Source organism: Gymnoscopelus microlampas (assembly GCF_963454915.1).
Source record: "Gymnoscopelus microlampas genome assembly, chromosome: 16".
Taxonomy (NCBI): Eukaryota; Metazoa; Chordata; class Actinopteri; order Myctophiformes; family Myctophidae; genus Gymnoscopelus; species Gymnoscopelus microlampas.
Window position 1 is genome coordinate 30,616,769 of NC_139953.1, and position 9,929 is coordinate 30,626,697.

Consider the following 9,929-nt stretch of genomic DNA (forward strand, 5'->3'; position numbering starts at 1 on the left):
CGGCCCTGCACATTGTAAAGCGTTTGGATAAAAGCTGCTATATGCACCATTTGCCATTTATGTGTTCAATTAAATAGTTAAATTATGATAATATCAAATATAAATATCTAACAAATCAGATAATGTATGTATTTAATTCAGTCTGAGCAGAAGCAGGGATAAAACATATCCCCACTGGCAATACAAATGAATAACCAGAGGGGCGGGTATCAAAAGACCCCCCCCCCACACACACACACACACACACACACAGCAAATCGAACCCTGCAAATAGTACATGCATATGGACACAACCAACTTACATATACACATATGAAGTGAAATCTGCTAGATACACAGACAACTGACAATACATAAATACAAAATGACACACACACAAAACTTGATAGTCATAGGATCGCATGCGCGCCCATATTCATACAGACACAGACATACGATACATATTATGGACATTAAGATAGCAAAACTACATCCATACTCACATGTGACCAACTAGGCGTACATGCATAAAGGCTGTACACACATACCGGTAACCAGGCTCACAACCCGTTTACAGAAGAGGTAACACACACAAACACACACACACACACACACACACACACACACACACACACACACACACACACACACACACACACACACAGTATATATACACACATATGTACACTCACTTCTACCTTGTAAAGGACTGTATTCTCTCAAAGCCCATACAATACAACCCACTGGCTGACCTTGGCCCACTTGGTGCTAACCTGCTCTGTACCGCAGGGGGTGTCTCCAACCACAACCAACTCACTCTCTTCTTCCGTTGCAGGGGTTCTACCTATAGACATTCTGTCCCCCAAATGTTAAATCTGCTCTCCTGCCTTTACTGTGTCGTGGTAACTGTAGTAGAAACTCCAGCGGGCCAAGTTTGCAAAGATGTCCTGAGTTTCTTTTCTTTTTGTTACTGTTTTTTTTTTACTGTAAAACCAACGAATCCCTCCGATCCATAACACGTATAGTCTGTATCCATAGATAGTAATAGTGCTGCCAGTGTATTACAGTGCAATGATCACACACACGCACACACACACACACACACACACACACACACACACACACACACACACACACACACACACACACACACACACACACACACACACACTTTACAGTAATTGGTGCTCTTGGAGACTTGATGGCTTCAGTCACTCCAGTTTTGCATCCTCAATTGAACAGTACCAGGTGCTTTCCAGCAGGGTGAGAAATTCCATACAAGCTTTGGATGTAAACTTTGTCTGCAAGTCTCTTTTGGCAGATAATCAGCCATCGTTTTTCCACCCTACACTTTACAAGGGATGCAAAAAGGAGCTGTGACGTCCACTGAAAGCCAAGGACAAATAGAACTTGACTCTATAGACACAGTGCTGGTTTTGTTCTTCTCACCATTGCAGTAAATAGCCCTGTATGAATGATGGATACAATCCTTACATGGCCTTTTTATAGCCTATACAGCTCTGACACTAAGAGCCATACAATGTTTCTACAGTAAGACCTGTTAAAACCTTTCTGAACCACAATTTTATAGACAACACAACGTGGTGTGCACTGATTTGGCACAGAATCTTTATTTAAGATTGTTTAAAGAACATGGATACTTTTATACAGTCTCCATCAAAGTCCCCTAACCCATGCTTTATGAAGGGGCTTTTTCTATGTTTTGACACGAGTTACCGCATATGAAAGTCTGTATTAAATAACCTTAACAGGACAGCCAAATTCCTCTTAAATACAGGCTATGTAAAGGTTGGTCCCATAGACTAAATTATTCATACAGGGGTGTCCTCTGGTGTGGTCTCTCTGCTGTAACTATCGTTACATACTGTACGTGCCAGAGACACTGCTTAACCTTGGATGTTGTCCTTCTCACGCACGCACAAGTTGAGTATTTATATCAACAAAGTTACGTGATCTTGGATGATGCAGGGTGCGGGACGTAGTCTATATCAAGAATCAAGGGGGGTTTATTTGTCACAAATGCTAACAGCTCTAGGGGCTCAAAGAGGCAACCTGCAGGGGGTACTGCATCTGAATTCATTTTAGAAACCAGGTCATCAGAGTGTGAGACCCCACAGTCTGGTTGTCCACTCTGATATGCCTGGCTGAAATCGCAGCCACATGGCACCTCAGTGTAGAAGCACAGAGCTTTTCCAAGATTGCAAAAACTGCATTTTTATTGACTCAGGTACCCCTTTGTGAACCCTACACCACTCCAAAAATATTTCCACCTGTTGGCATAAAATGCCCTGATGGAGAGTGCCCTTGAGTCCAAAATGGTTTGGATTACCACCTGGTTGCAAACCTTTAGATGTGGATCCCATACCCATGCTGTAGGAGTTACGGACTCGGATGCCAGATGTGAGAGCAGGTCTTTCCTCCTGGGCAGGTGCCATGGAAGCCTGTGAATCCCTGGGAACCACGGTCTCCCTGGCCAGTTTGGGGCAACCAATAGGAGGAGTTTGTGGTAGCCTTGCTGGATTCTGTGCAGCGTTACCGCTATCAGTGGAAAAAGTGGGAAGGCATAGAGGAGGCAATCTGGCAATCTGGTCCAATGGACGTCCTAATGGACGCATTGTCTCCATCACAGAGAACCAAATAGGGCAGTGTGTTGAGGACAACAGGTCCACCTCTGCTGTGCCATATTTGTGCCATATTTACCATTTACCACCTCCGGGTGAAGTCTCCACTCCCCCTGTGGGAGGTTTCTGGTGGGAGAGATAGTCTGCCACCACATTCTGGCCCTGACAGATACATGGCCTTGAAGCTGGAAAAGCGAAGGTAAGCCCATACGTGATACAGTATATGTACGTAGATAATACCGCTGCAAACCAGGTTATCCAATAAATAAAGTAATAGAAAAGAATAAAATAAATTACCATTCCTCTAAAAGTGGTTAAAAAAACAACAAACATGCGGTGTATTGTGTGCTCCCTTAATATGTCCGTGTGGGAATTGGGAACTCGGAATCGAAATTTCGCACACAAAACAAATATACTTTTTTTTTTGCCACTCGTTCGGTACACAGCCGTACCGAACTGAATGCCCTGTATCGAAATGGTTTCTTATGAATATGTGCACCATTACACCCCTACTGTAGTTACCGTCTGCCTCCTTTCTGTGATTCAACCTGCATTCGCGGATAACCTGCCATGAAAAGATACAAGGGACATCTTTCATGATGACGTGGACTTATACACTTTGTCCTGACTGTGACTTTGATATTAAATACTCGACCTGTCCTTGCATGAGACGGATAGAATCCAGACTTGAGCGCTGCCTCTGGTGGTCAGAAAGAATGAAATAGAACAGCTCTTCCACATTTCTCTGGTGCTTCTGGTCTTCAAACGGCCACCGTAAAGAGGACAACTCCACGTCTTCTGACTTATCTCTGTTATACAAACACCAGCTAATACACACACACACACACACACACACACACACACACACACACACACACACACACACACACACACACACACACACACACAGTCATTCTCACTTGTGTAAACCAGCAGGTTCACAGCTTTCCACCACATTTACAACTGATGTTCAGGTGCTTTTTAAACTCTTTTTTACAGTACTGGAAGGGATACACATGTATCAGAACACACCAATGAATCCCTCCCATCCATAACATATGTATCCGTAGATAGTAAGAGCGCTGCCAGTGTATTACAGTGCAGTATTCACACACACAAACACAACACACACACACACACACACACACACACACACACACACACACACACACACACTATTAAAGTCAAAGCTCCCGATTTTGGTTAGGAAGTAACCAGATGATCTGAGATCTCCGTATATGTCTGGGGAAATCTAAATTCAATGCTGCTTTCAGTTTCAAAACCAATCCTAATACCGTCCCAATATGAAGAACCGCCCTAAACTCTCGCATTGTTTCTGCAAGGCAAGGCAAGTTTATTTGTAATGCACATTTCACCCATGAGGCAATTCAAAGTGCTTTACATAAAACATTAAGCAATAAGACATTACGACACAGAGCAAAAGAAACAAGTTATTATATGAAATTTGTATATAATCATGAAAAAGAATACTGAAAAAACACAAAAAGGGAAAAAAAGAAGACAGCAGAGAAATCTCAGTGTAAGGCAGCTGTAAATAGAAAGGCCTTTAGCTTTGATTTGAAATAATTGAGAATGCAGTTTATTTTTTAAATCTGTGAATTGTTTCCACCCAGTTCTATTGCCTGCGTTGAATTTTGATGTCACCAGACGTATCAGTAAATGGAGATATCCGATTGTCTTGCTACGCAAGACTAGTTAGGAAGTGATGGGAGTTCAGTCAGTACCACTTTCCTCAACATTCTTTACAGTCATGGGTGCTCTTGGAAATTGTGTCTCTTTGGTGGCTTCAGTCACTCTAGTTTTGCATCCCCAATTGAACAGTACTCATGCTTTCCATCAGGGTGAGAAATTCCATCCAAACTATGGATGGAAACTTTGTCTGCCAACCTCATTTGGCAGATAACTAGCCATCGTTTTTCTTCCCTACACTTTAATACAAGGGATGCAAAATGGAGCTGTGACAGCCACTGAAAGCCATGGACAAATAGAACTTAACTCTATAGACACAGTGCTGGTTTTGATCTTCTCACCACTGCAGTAAATATCCCTGTATGAATCATGGATACAGTCCTTACATGGCCTTTTTATAGCCTATACAGCTCTGACACTGATAGCCATGCAACGTTTCTACAGTAAGACCTGTTAAAACCTTACTGAACCACAATTTTATAGACAACGCGTGCTGTGCACTGATTTGGCACAAGATTTATAAAAGATTGAATAAAGAACATGGATACTTTTATACAGACCCCATCAAAGTCCCCTAACCCATGATTTATAAAGTTTGGCACAGGTTATACAATATGAAAGTCTGTATAGAATAACTGTGATATAATTTTAGCGGACACAGGACAAATTCCTCTTAAAAACAGGCTGTGTATCGTTGATCCCGTGATAGACTATTTATTCATACAGGGGTGTCTTCTGGTGTGTTCTCTCTGTTGATCTCATGTTTTGAGAAAACAGCTCTTCCACATTTCTCTGGTGCTTTTGGTCTTCAAATGGCCACCTTAATCCAAGATGACACCTCCACATCTTCTGACTTATCTCAGATAACACAAATACCAGCTTATGCATACACACTCACTCACACACACACACACACACACACACACACACACACACACACACACACACACACACACGTTCATACACAGTATCAGTAATCCAGCAGAGGTTCACAGCTTTCCACAACGTTTACTCTCTGTACAACCGACGTTCAGGTGCTTTTTAAACTCTAAACTCTTTTTTACAGTACTGGCAAGTATACACATGTATCAGAAACGCACGGTGAAACGCAACAAAACAACTTGGTGCCGTCTTTTCTACTATCTTACGGTTACAAACCGCTTTGCCTCCCCAGACCCACACAAACACAACATGCACATTTACAGGCGCACATTTTATTTTTCTTGTCAGTTAGGCTTCCCACGGTGCCACTGGGTGTGACGTCATCACCCTGCACCGTTTGGTGCTCCCTCCAGAATTCCCCATCCCACCCAGGTGCTGCATGTCAGTCAGTCAGTGTACTCTCGGATTCCATGTTAGATTAGGGAATAATGATAATAATATTAATAATAATGGTAATAATAATTCCAATAATAATCTGTTATTGTGTGTGTGTACTGTTCCAGGTTGGTGGTGCTCAGTTCAGTTCAGCCTCAGCCTAGAGAGGCGAGAGAGACGGAGGCTAGAGAAAGCATATTGTACAGTTAGTATAGTGACTTGTTCTATTGTACCTAAGGATGCCAGAGGAGATTGTAGGACCGATAAGCTATAAGGCACATTCTAAAAAGAGATGAGTTGAACAGAGCTTCATTTTTTTGTTATGCATCATTGACAAGCATAACGTAATTGAATGTGTTATTTAAAAAAATCAAGATCTCTTTCAAACACATTCTGGTTGGTGTTTTTTTTGTTGTTGACACATTCCAATGTGTATGTTCAAAGACAACCCAGTCAGTAGGCTATTATTTCAACACATCTGCTTTTAGAGGACAGTCAGAAGACAAGGTGATGGTGTTCCTGTTTGCCTATTGACAGCTTTTAGGCTGAGTGTTGCGCTGTTTAATCACCGCACACACACACACACACACACACAGTTAATCACAATAATACAGTACATACAGTACAGTACACAACACTGCACAGCAGTGGTTCTCAATGTGGGTTCTTGAGGTGGTTTCAGGGGGTCCCCAGCTGAATTATTGATAGGTTAGTAGCCAAATGGATCCTTACAGGCCTGTAAGTGACCCTTACGGGTCCATTTTGTTACATTTGTACACATGCAGAGTTATGGGGTCCTTGAAATGTGAAAGCTTGAGAACCACTGATGTTCAGTACTGTTCAGAACAATTAACATACACAAAACCGCACACACACATACAATGCTGTGGCGCATGCAGACACTCATCTCATAGACTAAATGAAAGATGAGCTCTTAGGAATGGAGGAACTGGTGGTGTTTCAAAAAGGTGCTAAAATTTTATCTGAAAAATATGAAAAATATATTGTTAGGAGTATAAATCAAGTTTGTCTTTACAATGACTGTATTTAAGTTTGTCGTAGTAATGAAAAAAGGCACTATTATTATTTTACTCTTGTATGAATATGAACTAATTAAAAAAGGCATTTTAACTTTGTACTTGAACCAATGTAAGAAATGAACCGTAAATAAAAAAGGACTGTTTCATGTGTTTTAGCTTAGAGCATTTGTGTTGTCTGCTTATTGAGAAACAAGCGCTATTGGGCCTTACAGGTACAATGGCCAACTTTGTGAAGCACTTGAAATAGACAAGCTTGACTTTAGTAAGAATGATACACGGGATAAAATCAGTATTGTGTATGCATTATCATTAACCACTTAAATTGTATATACTGTAACTGTACTTCATTGACCGGAGTTAGGGTCTATACTTGGTCCCTATCCTGACATGCCCAGAACGGGGACGTTAGGGTTCATGCGGTTAAATACCTCATCTATACCTACCTATATATAGGAGTCAGAAACCCCTCTCTCTCTCTCTCTCTCTCTCTCTCCCTTATACGCAGATTGTGCAGATTTGCTAGTTAACCACTTAAACCATATACCCTTAGATCCCCCAGGGTTCTACATGCTAGGTCCACTATTATTTCCCTGTATGTCAAATGTCTTTGCGGAAAATAGCTATGCCATGGTTCAGGATTAATAATAAATGAGTCATTTTAAATGAGAGATTTTATCTGGCTTTCTTGAAAGGATTTTCACCAGTTCTCGGTCAAAGTAGCTACTGTACGTATATCTTTCCTGCTGTACATTGATGTAGTATATATGAGGAAGTACTGTATCCATTTAGGACACATAGGTCTGATAGGTTGTCAGTTGTGTGCACTATTTTCCCACTGTCACACACTTACCATTAGTCATAACATATTCAACGATGAGGGCTCACCCTGCATCATGTGGCCCTCCACCTCTTGTCTGTCTCCGGAGACCAGACTCAACACTGTGTACCAAAAAGGAGGTGCTTTGGTTCCAGATTCCCCCATTGGAGGGTCCCTCAGTCTGATTGGTACTCTCTGGTTGTGGCATGGTAAATCCCATAGCCCGTAGGGCCACCTACCCAATTACTTCTGAAATTGGGTAGGTGGTTGTCATCTCTGGTTTCTTATATCTGCAAGTTTTAACTAGGCCTGCAGTAACTGGTAAGATACTATACCTTGAATATTTGCTAAACTATAGTTAATGACTTAATGAGTTCATATAGTTTTAATAGTTACAAGATTAAATGCTTCTATTTAAAGAATAGCACACGAGCAGAAATGTCAGTATAATATTAGGGTGGTTTCCTTTGCTTGATACCTGTGTGTATGACTCTACACATACAGTAGATGTATAATTCACTGACATGCTAGTAACCTTGGAGTGCTTCACAAGTGTTGTTTCATTAGGCATAGCCTATCCCCCTGAAATTGCCATGCATTGACTTTGCTTAAGAAGAGGATTGAATAACACAAAGGGAAATAACCATTTAAATATATCATTCAGAAAAACATGTTTCAGTTGATATAAAAACTAAGGCACAGAGACGCACTGTCACGCACAAATACATAAACCTCTTTACTGAGGCCTGAAGAAAAAAGGTTTAAACAGGAAAAGCTATTTCATGTCCAAACAAGTTACACTGATGCAATATTGTGCATTCAGTGTAAATTATATCTTTAGCTTAGACCAGAGCTCTTCAACTTCAACCCCCCCCCCCCCCTGTTGCAGTATCAAACTTTTCTTTTAAGAAAGCCTTCCATGCAACTTGATGAGAGGCTTGCTAGCTCACCATGCTAACTAATTGTCTGTTGACCATTGAGAGATTTGAGACTAGTTTAAAGTTTTCCACATGGATTCGTGTGACAGCACTAGTGACACATCTGTGTTGTGTAAATTAAATGTTTTTCTTTTGTTTGTTTACACTTTATGTTTGCTAATGATATGTTGTTCACATTTCATTTGCCACAGCTCTTGGCTCAGGATTAGAGGGCTTGTCCAGGATGGTCTTGATTTTGACCCTCATCTTCCTCTCCGCCACTGCCTCCAGACAACTTCAGTGCTGGCTTTCCTCGCCTGCAGCTCCCCAGCATTCCACAGTAAAGAACAGTGTGCTGGCTACCACAGACTGGTAAAACATCTTTAGTATAGTCTGCTGCACTCATCTCATCGAAGAACCTGAGCCTGCTGCTCTGTCCTGCGGTTTATGTTTACGTGCACCACCACAAACTGATAGGAGGTTGTGGTGCGAATGCCAGGACTCGGACAATTGTATTTTTCTCAGCAATTAAAATTATTTTATTTCCTATAACTTTAGATTTAGAATTCTAAAATTAAGGAGAAAGGGGAGGTGGAACAATGTTGCAAGCTGGAAAGCAGTCAGTCTCCTGGCCTGGATAACTGCACAGTGCGCACAGGTAAACTCTGTCCGAGGTGCAGCTTCTTTTTCTTTCTTTTTTTAACAATACTTTAATTTGCCAAACTATCTTCAACAACCACTATCTCTACTTCCTCCCCCTGGATGGTAATAGGAGTTGGGGTCTTCCTACTCTGTCTGTAGTCCATCACCAGCTCTTTGGTCTTGCTCTTCAGCTGATCCTGGAACTGACATGAACCCAGAAGAAGATGATGGAATCTGATGGAGAGATAACATTGGTCCCAGTACCAGAGAGTAAGAAAGAGTTAGAAGCCTACAGCTGTTTTCCAGTTTCGTGAATGAAACGATTGTTTCTTGGTTTTGTGAGTGACCCAAAAATACATGTTGTGCCATGAAATGAGTGGGTCTCAATCTTTTCAGGCTGTGAGTGACCCCCCAAAATAATCATATTTCAACTGGGGACCCCTAACCTTGATAAGCACCTGGAATTGCAGAACAGTTGAGGCATCACATTTAGTTTGACTCAGTTCCACAGATAAACATTGTAAAAACTGCATACAATCCCCCCAAAATAATCATGACCCACAGATTGAGAACCTAGCAGTGGTGGTGGAAGTGTTGGTGAGTGGAGATAAGTACACTGAGCAGTGTGCTAGCCTATACTTACGAATCACAATACGGTACGTACTTCAATACACTGTCATGTCTCTGTCATTGAACATGCAATAGAAAGAATACTATAATAGGCGGCTTTACGTTGAGAAGACGCGTGTCCCTGCCAACCATCTTACCCAATCACAGCACAGCCTCCCTCTGGGCTATGGGAGGTAGGCTGTAGAAGCATCTGCGCTCCTCACGGTGCCAGCTGTCCTCTGCCCGCCGCACAACG

General features: G+C 41.7%; 1 protein-coding gene across 5 annotated transcripts in view; it reads left to right on the forward strand.

Annotated features, from left to right (window-relative positions):
- The window catches only part of LOC311063732 (DNA (cytosine-5)-methyltransferase 3A-like), a 58,926-nt gene extending 52,078 nt beyond the window's left edge, over window positions 1-6,848 (forward strand). For all 5 annotated transcript variants that reach the window (XM_084083299.1, XM_084083300.1, XM_084083301.1 and 2 more), the window contains one exon: window positions 1-6,848. This exon is cut by the window's left edge and continues 1,044 nt beyond it. The gene's annotated coding sequence lies outside the window, so the exon portion shown is untranslated.
- The last annotated feature ends 3,081 nt before the right edge of the window (window positions 6,849-9,929 follow it).